This window comes from Thalassophryne amazonica, chromosome 9 (genome assembly GCF_902500255.1).
Source record: "Thalassophryne amazonica chromosome 9, fThaAma1.1, whole genome shotgun sequence".
Lineage (NCBI taxonomy): Eukaryota > Metazoa > Chordata > Actinopteri > Batrachoidiformes > Batrachoididae > Thalassophryne > Thalassophryne amazonica.
In genome coordinates, this window is record NC_047111.1 from 111,175,981 (window position 1) to 111,189,665 (window position 13,685).

Sequence of the window (13,685 nt, forward strand, 5' to 3'; positions counted from 1 at the left end):
AATGCAGGATGCTTCTCATCAAGGACTAGAAAATATTTAACAGTGCTCCTCTAGCAGCAGTGGTGTCAAAAGTACACACATTTGTTACTTAAGTAGAAATATAGATACTGCAGTTTAAAAACACTCTGGTAAAAGTTGAAGTATCAACTTGACCTCTTTACTCAAGTAAAAGTGAAAAAGTATGTGCTCCAAAACCTACTTAAAGTATAAAAGTATAAAGTAACTTTAAAAAAAAAAAAAAAAAAAAAAAAAAGGTAGATGCCACTATATGAATTGAAAGCTTAATTTAAAAACTGATTTGTTCTACATGTGGCCCAAGACCCAAAACCCAAAATTACCCCCAACACCACCTGCACGAAAATGTTTCAATTCTACAACCCCTGGCAATAATTATGGAATCTCCGGCCTCGGAGGATGTTCATTCAGTTGTTTAATTTTGTAGAAAAAAAGCAGATCACAGACATGACACAAAACTAAAGTCATTTCAAATGGCAACTTTCTGGCTTTAAGAAACACTATAAGAAATCAGGAAAAAAATTGTGGCAGTCAATAACGGTTACTTTTTTAGACCAAGCAGAGGGAAAAAAATATGGAATCACTCAATTCTGAGGAATAGATTATGGAATCACCCTGTACATTTTCATCCCCAAAACTAACACCTGCATCAAATCAGATCTGCTCGTTAGTCTGCATCTAAAAAGGAGTGATCACACCTTGGAGAGCTGTTGCACCAAGTGGACTGACATGAATCATGGCTCCAACACAAGAGATGTCAATTGAAACAAAGGAGAGGATTATCAAACTCTTAAAAGAGGGCAAATCATCACGCAATGTTGCAAAAGATGTTGGTTGTTCACAGTCAGCTGTGTCTAAACTCTGGACCAAATACAAACAACATGGGAAGGTTGTTAAAGGCAAACATACTGGAAGACCAAGGAAGACATCAAAGCGTCAAGACAGAAAACTTAAAGCAATATGTCTCAAAAATCGAAAATGCACAACAAAACAAATGAGGAACGAATGGGAGGAAACTGGAGTCAGCGTCTGTGACTGAACTGTAAGAAACCGCCTAAAGGAAATGGGATTTACATACAGAAAAGCTAAACGAAAGCCATCATTAACACCTAAACAGAAAAAACAAGGTTACAATGGGCTAAGGAAAAGCAATCGTGGACTGTGGATGACTGGATGAAAGTCATATTCAGTGATGAATCTCGAATCTGCATTGGGCAAGGTGATGATGCTGGAACTTTGGTTTGGTGCCGTTCCAATGAGATTTATAAAGATGACTGCCTGAAAAGAATATGTAAATTTCCACAGTCATTGATGATATGGGGTTGCATGTCAGGTAAAGGCACTGGGGAGATGGCTGTCATTACATCATCAATAAATGCACAAGTTTACGTTGATATTTTGGACACTTTTCTTATCCCATCAATTGAAAGGATGTTTGGGGATGATGAAATCATTTTTCAAGATGATAATGCATCTTGCCAGAGTAAAAACTGTGAAAACATTCCTTGCAAAAAGACACATAGGGTCAATGTCATGGTCTGCAAATAGTCCAGATCTTAATCTAATTGAAAATCTTTGGTGGAAGTTGAAGGTGGTGGAAGTTGGTCCATGACAAGGCTCCAACCTGCAAAGCTGATCTGGCAACAGCAATCAGAGAAAGTTGGAGCCAGATTGATGAAGAGTACTGTTTGTCACTCATTAAGTCCATGCCTCAGAGACTGCAAGCTGTTATAAAAGCCAGAGCTGGTGCAACAAAATACTAGTGATGTGTTGGAGCGTTCTTTTGTTTTTCATGATTCCATAATTTTTTCCTCAGAATTGAGTGATTCCATATTTCTTCCCTCTGCTTGGTCTAAAAAAGTAACAGTTACTGACTGACACATAGTGTTTCTTAAAGCCAGAAAGTTGCCATTTGAAATGACTTTAGTTTTGTGTCATGTCTGTGATCTGCTTTTTTTCTACAAAATTAAACAATTGAATGAACATCCTCCGAGGGCGGTGATTCCATAATTTTTGCCAGGGGTTGTAGAAGCTCTGAAATGCAATCTGGGACTATTCCAGACAATAAACTGCAGTGAGTGCAGCATCAACAAAAACAAAAACAAAACACAACTTTCCTTATTCAAATTCATTCCAGTAGTATTCTGCTCTTACTAGGATGCAGCAGTTTTCTAGTTTGGCAGATAGCTCTGGAGAAAATCACTGAAGAAATTAACAAATTGAAAATATGGTTTGACCGAAACAAACTCTCATTAAATAAGACAGGGATGAAGTGGAGGTGTAAGAGTCACTAGGTGTTCACAGAAAACACTTATTTATGTATGTTCATTGTTAGTTGCTTTTATATTTTCTGTTGTGTTTCTATTCAGGTTCTTTTTGCCTCTTTCTCTACAATTTTATATAATAATCATTAGATTATTAATATATAAACAAAAATAAATTTAAGAAATATTACAATTTGAAAACAAATGCAGCCGAACGTGATGAGAGCTGCAATTGCTTAATGCTAACTTTTAACATTGAAAATGCCATAGACATGCTAACACGTTAGCGTCGCTCCCGTTTTTAAGTTATAAAATACATCTATCAACTGTTTCAGAAGACCATAACAGGTCGGTTTAACATAGAAAAGGTAAATAATACTCACAGAGGTATGTTCTTTAGGGTTTTAGCGGGGGAAAATTAAGCGAAAGAAAGAAAGAATAAACGAAACAATAGATCGAAGATTCAATCTGCGAACCACTGCTTCGATTGGTTCACGGTTCAAAGCAAAGCCGTGCTGCAGAAACGTTGATTACAGGCGCACATGACGTGAAATATATATATAAACATTAAACTGAAGCCAAGAGTAACGAGGCTGTTTGTTTTAAAAATGTAAGGAATAGAAAGTACAGATACTTGTGTGAAAATGTAATGATAGAAGTCAGAAGTAGGCAGAAAAATAAGTAATGGAGTAAAGTATAGATACCTAAAAAGTGTACTTAAGTACAGTAACGAAGTATTTGTACTTCGTTACTTGACACCTCTGTCTAGCAGCCCCCCCAGTCCTGCCCCGCCAAGCACCGAAGCAAGTTATTGATGTTTTTGCACTTGGCCTGTACATACTCAATTTGAGGTTTCCAGGTCAGTTTCTCATCAAAGATGGTGCCAAGGAATTTAAATCTATCTTGTTCAAGTACCTGACCATACATCTTTCACACAACGTTTTTGCACCGCTTCAAAAAACATATAACCTGTGTTTTTGAGACTGACAGTCTAAAGGCCCATTTATTACACCACTCCTGCACTTTATTAATGGCTCTCTGCATTTTTGTTTGTAAAAACTTCAAATTATGACCCCTAACCAATAGAACTCTATCATCGGCAGAGAGGGACCTTCCCACATTCCCCTCCACCTCATCAAATATATCATTAATAATAATACTAAACAACACAGAGCTCCACACACTTCCCTGTGGCGTTCCATTTTCCACATTATAAGGATTTGATAAGTCAGATTCAATTCGGACCTCTATGGTAAATCTAGAACCCAATTATATAATTTGCCTTTTATTCCAAGTTTATCCAGTTTAATGAGCAGCCCTTCCTTCCACAACAAGTAGCGATACCTGCCACTTCACAAGATGCTAGGTTAAGATCAATACAACACACTGTGTTATTGGTAATGTTGTATCTGGTGCCTCTGCCATCATTAAGGCAAACCAAATCATTTTCCTCCATATAGTTCTCAATAGTAGACCCAGTCACATCTGTATCCTGACTCCCCCACAAAACACTATGAGCATTAAAATCTCCACACCATAAAACGTTACCCCATTCAAGCCCACGCACACTATCCAGATCAATTAAAGTTAACCTATAACACGGGTTATAGAAATGAATCAGTACCAATTCATTTGTATATTCTCAATCCAAATTTTAATTACTATCACCTCATGATCCTGCCCTAAGTCCATAACCGTATATCTCATGCCATTTTTAATGAAGGTTACTACGCCACCCCCTTGTCCTTCCTTTCGATCACATCTAATACCTATATATCCCTGGATCACAAAATCCAATCGAGACTTTAGCCAAGACTCCTGGACACAAATAACATGCGGCTTAACCTCTAAATCTGCAACAAACTTCTTAAATTCTTGGCCATTACTTATCAGACTACTTGCATTCCAATGCAAGACTTAACATAAAGATGAGGGCACCGAACATGATTGTGAGGATTTATTACTCTTTTCTAGCTGAGCTGTGATTTTTTTCAAAGTTAGGCCCTGAACTTGAAGATGTTTTTCTGCTGCTTTCAAAATGTTCATTGTTTTTTTTTTTTTTCTCTCTCTCTCTCTGTTTGGGCACAACAATTTATCACATCAACCAAAAACACTACAAAATCTCTTTCTCTGATGACTAAGGAGTCATCCTTTACTTTATCACATCTCCCCTAAAAACTGCTGCCAACTTGGGTCTTCGGTTGGAAAGTGGCCGTCTTTTGACTTCGTTTGACTGCAGTGAGGGGAGGACTTCCTTGGCTGCTTCCACATATGGCACCCCCATTGTGGCTTTAAGTTTTTGCACTTCCACTGCTCTTTTGCTGGCTACAGAGCCCCGATACGCTGAGCTGTGCTCCCCTCCACAGTAACAGCACTTCAGCTGGATGGATGGATGAGATTTATTGTCATTGTCATTTCAATGACAATGGGGGGGGGGGGGGGGGGGGGTATACAGTTTAACATCATAACTCATGAATCCAATATAAACCTTTAGAGGGAGGAATTCCTGCTCAAACCTCAACATGACCGACAGACTGTCACAGCTTTCACCATTTCGAGTAGTTTTCAATCCTTTTGGTTTCCAGCACTTTCCCTCTCTCAATATTTCCTGTAATTTCTTCAATCGACATATCAGTAGGAATGCCTGTAATGACACCACGCACTCCTTTTCCCCCTTCTATTATTTTTCCATGCACTTTTTCTCCTCCAAACGCAGTCAGACCAATCACATTCTTCAGCTGAACTAGGTTTTTACATGTGAGAAGTAGCGACCCATCCCACAGCACTTTTGTAAACTTGACATCACCAACAAGCTCCAGAATCATCTTTGTCAGGTTCACAGGGTTCCATCGATTGAAAGAGGAGACTCCTTTTTCCATCTTTAACACAGCTTTCAGTTCTGGTGCAATCTGCCTCTCGCTACTGCTGTCATTGGTTGTGTCATCAGACTGCGACGTTATACATGCCGTCTTGGGTTTTTTCCGTTTGCGTCGGACTCTTTGCGTCTGCCAGACATCATCATCTTTCAGATCTCCTTCTTCCATCTGTCCAACCGAATCAGATCCAGAACCACCTTCCACTGCCATATTCGATCACTCACAGCCCACCCGCTAGCTATCACAAAAACGCTGACACACTCTCCCACCAAAACTTCAATCCTATTTCTCAGAACGGTGATTGGCTCAGACACATCAGCCAATCAGAACATTGCTTCTTGGAGGAGCCCAAAAATAGAAATCGGTCAACTGTAGACATTATATGCATATATGATGAGGATTTACTGGTGAAAGTCAAGAGAGTGCAGGGATCAAAGGGCGTGATTGTGAAACAAATGAGACTGGGCGTGAACACATGAGAACAAAGGGAGAAGAGACAGGCAGGGGAGTGCAGTGACAGCATGAACATTACTACAAACAATAATCTAACAATACTAAACTAACAAGACAGAGAAAAACAACTTGAACCAAAGTCTGCATGGAATATCCACAAGAACAGATTAATACTGGACAATAACTAGAAAAGAAAGCAACAAGAAGATCAAAAGCTGAAACTAGAATGGAAACTGGTATGTGACGAGAGTGTAAAATACAAAATACACGTATAACCAACGGCTGCAATGAACAACGTGACAAATAAAACCTGTGACAAAAAAAAGCAATAATGATCAAAATCAAGGACCGTGGATCAAACAAATTAAACAAGAATGGAACTCAACATGTGACTGTAGTGTGAAGAACAAAAAACAACAAACTGTGGCAAAAGCAGTGATGAACAAAAATCAAAGACAGTGGATCAAAGGCTAGACTAAACCAGAATGGAGCTCAAGATGTGGCTGAAGTGTGAAGAACAGAAAGTGTTAGGAAAGTGAATGAAACGGACCCACATTAGGGGGTCGTAAATGAACGGTCAACAGGATAACCAATAAATAACAATTTATTATGCAAAGTGCAACACAAAACCAAATTATGCAGAGTCCAATTAAACACGAAGTGACACGTGGGCAAGCCCGAGGGTAGGAGATGCCTATCCAGTGAAGAGCCGGGACCCACGATGTTCCACCGCCAGCCGGAGGTCTGCAATACCCCAGAACCGCCAAGTCCTGGTACCCCAGGTGGCCACCGCTCGAGGCTGTCGGACCGGTACTGCTGGCAGTAGCAAAAACAGGTTAAGTGTGGGTGTGTGTACACCCAGCAAACAGTCAGCAAAAACACAGTTTTCTCCTTAAGGAAAAATCCAACACTCCAGAGAGCAGGAAAACTGAGAATGTGCAGTACCAGTAGTAATACATAGAAATTAGGAAAGTGAGGAGTGGAAATGCCAGCTCCTCCAAACTTCCACTAACCCAGCTCCAAGCTGCAAGTATACAAAGGTCATGACTGCAAAGACTTCAGTAGCAATAAATGTGCGAACGGCACAAAACGGCTGAGAGAGTTTACCGGTCGGGTAAACTGATAACTCGGCAGAGTTGTGGTGTCCTTCCTAGGCTTTTATGGTATGTGTGATGATGATGATGGACCACAGCTGATGGCAGCCTCCAGGTGCGCCTCCAGGAGTACCAGAAAAAAGGCCAGTACGCCCTCCAGAGGCCCAAAGGTGCCAGCATGGCAGGGTGCCATCTGGTGGTGGGCCAGCAGTACCTCCTCTTCGGCGGCCCACACAACAGGACCCCCCCCCCTCAATGGGTGCCTCCTGGCGCCCGCCCCGACTTGTTTGGGTGCTCCTGGTAGAAGTCCGCTAGGAGGGTGGGGTCCAGAATGTAGCTCCACTTCACCCAGGAGCGTTCCTCTGGGCCATATCCCTCCCAGTCTACCAGATATTGGTAACCCCGACCCCTCCATCGAACATCGAGGAGTTTCTTCCCCGTCCAGGCTGGTTCTCTATCGATGATCCGGGCAGGAGGCGGCGCCGGTCCAGGGGAGCAGAGGGCTCAGGTGTGGTATGGCTTGATGCGTGAGACATGGAAAACCGGGTGAATCCGCAGTGAAGCAGGGAGTTGGAGCTTCACTGTGTCTGGGCTGATCACCTTGATGATCCTGTAGGGTCCAATGAAACGGTCAGTCAGTTTCGGGGAGTCCGTGTGTAGAGGGATGTTTTTGGTGGATAACCAAACCTCCTGCCCTGGCTGGTAAGTAGGGGCCGGGGCTTGTTGGCGATCCGCATGGTCCTTAGCCCACGTCTGGGCTTTCAGGAGAGCAGAGCGGGCTTTCTTCCACACACGACGGCATCTCCTGAGGTGGGCCTGGACCGAGGGCACCTCGACCTCTCCCTCGACTGCCGGAAATAGCGGTGGTTGATACCCAAGGCAGACCTCAAACGGGGAGAGGCCAGTTGCGGATGAAACTTGGCTATTATGTGCGTACTCGATCCAGGCCAGGTGTTGGCTCCAGGCCGTCAGGTGCGCAGATGTGACACATCGGAGGGCTTGTTCCAGATCCTGGTTAGCCCGCTCTGCTTGACCGTTAGTCTGAGGGTGGTATCCGGATGACAGGCTCACCGTGGCTCCCAGCTCCTTGCAAAAGCTCTTCCAGAACTTCGAGGAGAACTGAGGACCACGGTCTGAGATGATGTCCGTGGGGATACCATGCAGACGCACAACGTGGTAGACCATGAGGTCTGCTGTCTCCTGGGCCGTCTGGAGCTTCAGGAGGGCCATAAAGTGGGCCGCCTTAGAAAACCGGTCAACTATTGTCAAAACGACAGTCTTCCCCTGGGACGCAGGGAGGCCTGTGACAAAATCCAGGCCTATGTGGGACCAGGGGCGATGAGGTATGGGCAAAGGCTGGAGAAGCCCCTTCTCCGCCTGATGTGCTGCCTTGCCCCTGGCGCAGGTGGTGCAGGCCCGGATGTAATCCTGAGTGTCCGCTTCGACTGACGGCCACCAGAACCGCTGCCGGACCACTGCCACAGTCCTTCGCACCCCTGGATGACAGGAGAGCTTGGAACCGTGACAGAAGTCCAACACGGCAGTCGTAGCGTCTGGTGGCACGTACAGCCTGTTGGTGGGTCCTCCTCCTGGATCCGGTTGTTGGGTCAGGGCCTCCCTGACTACTCCCTCCACATCCCACGTGAGTGTACCGAGAATAGTGGACTCTGGTAAGATGGCGTCCAGTGGATCCGACAGCCTGTTCCTTGAGTCCTCTTCATGCACCCGGGACAAGGCGTCAGACTGGACGTTCTTAGTCCCGGGGCGATAGGTGATTGAAAAGTTGGAGCGACCAAAAAACAATGACCACCGGGCCTGCCTGCGGTTCAGCCGCTTGGCGGTCTGTATGTACTCCAGGTTCCGGTGGTCAGTGAGAACCACGAATGGGACCACAGCTCCCTCCAACAGATGTCTCCACTCCTCAAGGGCCTCTTTCACTGCCAGGAGTTCCCAATTGCCAACGTCATAGTTCCATTCAGCGGGGGTCAACCTGCGGAAGAAGTAAGCACAAGGGTGGAGAACACCATCGGACTCCCTGCTCTGGGACAACACGGCTCCTATCCCTGAGTCAGAGGCATCCACTTCAACTATAAACTGGCGGCTAGGATCAGGCTGCACCAGAACTGGTGCAGTCGAAAACCGGTGTTTCAACTCCCTAAATGCGGCTTTGCACCGATACAACCAGGTGAAGGGGACTTTGGTGGAGGTCAGGGTTGTAAGGGGGCTTGCTACCTGACTATAGCCTTAATGAACCTCCTGTAGAAATTAGTGAACCCTAGGAACTGTTGAAGCTTCCTACGATTTGTCGGTTGGGGCCAATCTCTCACTGCAGCTACCTTAGCCGGATCTGGTGCGACGGAGTTGGAGGAGATTATGAACCCCAAGAAGGACAGAGAGATGCGATGGAACTCGCACTTCTCTGCCTTCACAAACAGCCGGTTCTCCAATAACTGCTGAAGGACCTGACGAACACGCCTGACATGGGTCTCAGAGTCCTGAGAGAAGATGAGGATGTCGTCTAGGTAAACAAAGACAAATCGGTGCAGGAATTCCCACAGAACATCGTTTACCAAGGCTTGGAATGTGGCAGGGGCGTTGGTGAGGCCGAACGGCATGACCAGGTACTCAAAGTGACCTAAGGGGGTGTTAAATGCCGTCTTCCACTCATCTCCCTTCCTGATCAGAACGAGGTGACAGGCATTCCTAAGATCCAGTTTGGTGAAAATTTTGGCTCCATGCAGGGGCGTGAACACTGAATCCAATAGAGGTAATGGGTATCAGTTGCAAACCGTATCTCGTTCAGCCCCTATAATCAATGCATGGACGGAGACCGCCATCCTTCTTGCCACAAAAAAAGAAACCTGTACCTAACGGGGATGAGAATTCCAGATTAGCCCGGCAGCTAAAGAGTCCCGGATGTAGGTCTCCATTGATTCGCGTTCAGGACGTGAAAGATTGTACAGTCTGCTGGACGGGTACTCAGCACCTGGAACCAATCAATGGCACAATCATACGGTCGATGCGGGGGCAGGGTGAGTGCCAGATCCTTGCTAAAGACGTCAGCAAGGTCATGATACTCAGCCGGCACCTCCGTGAGATTGGGGGGACTTGACCTCCTCTTTAACTTCATCACCAGGTGGCACCAAGATCTCAACACTCCCGGTGGTAGGTTTCGCTCCATTGAGCCACAACCCCAGATGGCCAATCAATCCGGGGATTGTGCTTTACCATCCATGGAAAGCCCAAATTATCCTGGAGGTTGAAGGTGTCACAAAGAACACAATCTCCTCCCTGTGATTCCCAGAGACAACCAAGGTTAAGGCTGTGTCTGGTGTGTGATTTCTGGCAGTAGGGTGCCATCTAGTGCCTGCACCTTTAATGGTGAAGGAACGGCCACCAGAGGGAGCCCTACAGCCTTAGCCCACCTACTGTCCAGTAGGTTCCCTTCCGATCCGGTGTCGATCAGTGCTGGAGCGGTAAGGGTTAAATCCCCACAGAGGATTGTGACTGGGAGTCGTGCGCATTTGCGTGGGACACCCGTGTGGTTTGTATGGCTCACTCAGCCCAGTCTCTAAGGTTGAGCGTTGGCGTTTAACCGCCTGGGGCCCCTTATTTTGCGCATGCTCATTCGAGCCGCAGTAAACACACTCTCCACGTGCCAGCCTCCTTTGTTTAACTTTCACTTTCGCCCTGCTCATGTCCATAGCTTCGTTAGCAGGGGAGCTGGTGCCATGCGGAAAGCCCTGGCTTTGGAGCGAGGACAGGACGGTGCTACTTCAGACCTGGAAGGGAGAGGGACGGAACACACCCGGCCACGCCCTTCATCTCGCTCCCTGCTTGTATTCCTCTAATCGATTGTCTAGATGAATAACTAGATCAATAAGCCCGTCTAAATCCCGTGGCTGATCCTTAGCCACCAGATGCTCCTTTAGGGCTGGAGACAGCCCATTTACAAAGGCGGCGCGGAGTGATACTGAATCCCAACCGGCCCTCGCTAACGCAACATGGAAGTCGATTGCGTAATCAGCAGCACTCCGTCGCCCCGTCTCATCGACAGCAGCATATTTGAAGCGGACTCGCCTCTATTGGGATGATCGAACACCTGTCGAAACTCCCTTATAAACTCAGTGTAAGTAGAGAGGATCCGTGAATCTCGTTCCCAGAGCACCGTAGCCCAGGCGCGTGCTCTGCCCCGAAGTAAGTTAATTACATAAGCCACCCGGCTGTGCGCCGACGCGTACATAGCGGGCCGTTGTGAAAAAACAAGCACACACTGCATCAAAAAGTCCGCGCATGTTTCAACACAACCACTGTACGGTTCTGGGGGACTTATGTAAGCTTCGGGCGATGAAGGGGAGGGCCTCTGAACGACCACTGGATAAACTCTCTTTGGCGGCAGATCCACTGGAGGGGGAGCGGCTACAGCCGCGCCTGACGTGCATGTGTCTACCTGCGCGGTGAAAGCCTCCATCCTACGGCTGAGGTGAGCGTCCTGCTTGGTTAATAAATCCAACCGAGCAGTGAGGTTAGACAGAATGTGCCGCAGCTCACCCAGCGGTCCTCCCAGTGGATCCTGCGCACCTTGCACTTCCATTGATCAGTCACTAGGTGGTAAACACCCCTCGGAGTCCATGACATGGCCGAGTTATCCTGAATGAAATGGACCCACGTTAGGGGGGCGTAAATGAAGGGTCAATAGGATAACCAATAAATAACAATTATTATGCAAAGTGCACCACAAACCAAATTATGCAGAAGTCCAATTAAACACGAAGTGACGTGGGCAGGCCCGAGGGTAGGAGACGCCTATCCAGAGAAGAGCCAGGACCCACGATGATGTGATGATGATGATGGACCACAGCTGATGGCAGCCTCCAGGTGCGTCTCCAGGAGTACCAGAAAAAAGGCCAGTGCGCCCTCCAGAGGCCCAAAGGTGCCAGCATGGCAGGGCACCATCTGGTGGTGGGCCAGCAGTACCTCCTCTTCGGTGGCCCACAGAACAGAAAGCAAGCATCTGTGACAAAAGCAAAATAAACAGATGATCAAAAAAGCAGACAAAAGAACTCAATGAAGACAGAAAACATAACTGTCGAGGACTCAGCAGGGGCAAGTCATGACAGACTCACCACCCAGAGACACAACTTTATCATACAGCTAGCGGGAATGTCTTTTCAATTGGGACCCAGGACTTTCATCCCGCTACACATCTCCCCACCATTTTTGACTTCGTCCCGAAGTCACAGGTGCATGTTAGCATACTCTGTGACCCACATCTGGTTCATGATGCCAGATTGAAGCAGCAGGACCTTCGTGGCCGGGACGACGGTGGGGATCGAACCCACGCGGCTCGCACCAAAAGACCATTCCTCTACCAGGTCAGCAAAGGGGAACTCCCCGTTAGCCAAGCTAGCGGGAACGTCTTTTCAATTGGGACCCGGACTTTCATCCCGCTACACATCTCCCCACCATTTCTGACTTCGTCCCAAAGTCACAGGTGCATGTTAGCATACTCTGTGACCCACATCCTGTTCGTCATGCCAGATTGAAGCAGCAGGACCTTCGTGGCCGGGACGACTGTGGGGATCGAACCCACGCGGCTCACACAAAGACCGTTCCTCTACCAGGTCAGCCAAAGGGAACTCCCCATTAGCCAAGCTAGCGGGAACGTCTTTTCAATTGGGACCTGGGACTTTCATCCCGCTACAGTACAAAAACACTTCTCAGATACAGAAATACAAGTGATGCAACACGAGGTTGGACAAATGGTCAGGGACGGCATCTGCCCTCCGACACAACCCTTTGCACCACCTAGAAATGACTGTCCTCAGAAAACATGCATCCAACAAAAAAATACAGACCAAGCCAGCCTCTCACACCAAAGAAGAAGTTGGAGTCAAACACAGCCCCAACAAAAAAAGGAATCAGGCACTGCTCCCCCCCAAAAAAGAGTCATTCACTGCTCTCCGAAAAATGAGTCATTCACTTGCCCCCCCCCCCCCCCCCCCCCCCCCCCCCCCACACACACACAAAACAAGCTATTCACTAGCTCATCCACCACAAAACAATATACAGGTGCACCCAGACCTAAAACAGTGGAATTAGAAGAGGAATTGGCAAATAAGATTGAGGAAACAAGAAAAATGGACATGAAAGAGCATCCAAAACGGACTAAATTAGAACTTGAAAAATTCTGGCGACCACTCTTTGAACACCCAAAACACCAGGAGGCAGAGTGGATTGAAATAATAAAACAGAAAAACAAAGACAAACAGCAAATGCCAGCAATTGTAATCACTGAAGAGGAGATCAGAAAGAAAATGACTGAATACAGTAACTTCAAGGCACCTGGCATCGACAAAATCCCAAATTTTTGGTTGAAAAGACTGACAGCATTACACCACCACTATGCCGTGGCTTTCACAAAAATATTGAATGAAGAAGAGGACACACCAGACTGGCTAACGACTGGGAACACAAGCCTACTTCCAAAGACCAAGGAAACACAGCTTCCCAACAAGTACAGACCCATCTGCTGCCTAACAACAACATCCAAATGGCTGACAGGAATCATAGCTGATGCCATTTATGAACATCTTCACACTGGTGGCTACCTGGAAATTGAACAGAAAGGTTGTTCAAGAAAAAGATTAGTAGCTAAAGACCAGTTACTGATACACAAAGCTATTCTGGAAGACTGCAAAAAAAAAAAAAAAAAAAAAAAGAGAAACCTCAGCATGGCTTGGATTGATTACAAAAGGCATTTGACAATGTGTCACACTCCTGATCATGAGGTGCTTAGAACTTGTCAATGTCAATGAGGAAATAGATCTTTCCTCAGAGCACAAATGAACAAGTGGAAACACCACCATCACCCTCAATCACCCAGACAACAATCATAACAATCCCAGACATACGAGTTCAGAGAGGGATATACATGGAGGACAGCCTCTCGCCACTTTTATTGTGCTTAACCATAGACCCGC

At 46.3% G+C, this 13,685-nt stretch overlaps 1 long non-coding RNA gene across 1 annotated transcript; it reads right to left on the reverse strand.

Annotated features, from left to right (window-relative positions):
* Positions 1-2,737: 2,737 nt before the first annotated feature.
* On the reverse strand, positions 2,738-12,547 carry LOC117517827. Its single transcript, XR_004562862.1, has 3 exons — positions 12,412-12,547; positions 4,436-4,445; positions 2,738-2,747 (listed from the first exon to the last, which is right to left on the reverse strand). It is a non-coding gene; the product is annotated as an uncharacterized LOC117517827 (long non-coding RNA).
* Between the last annotated feature and the right edge of the window lie 1,138 nt (positions 12,548-13,685).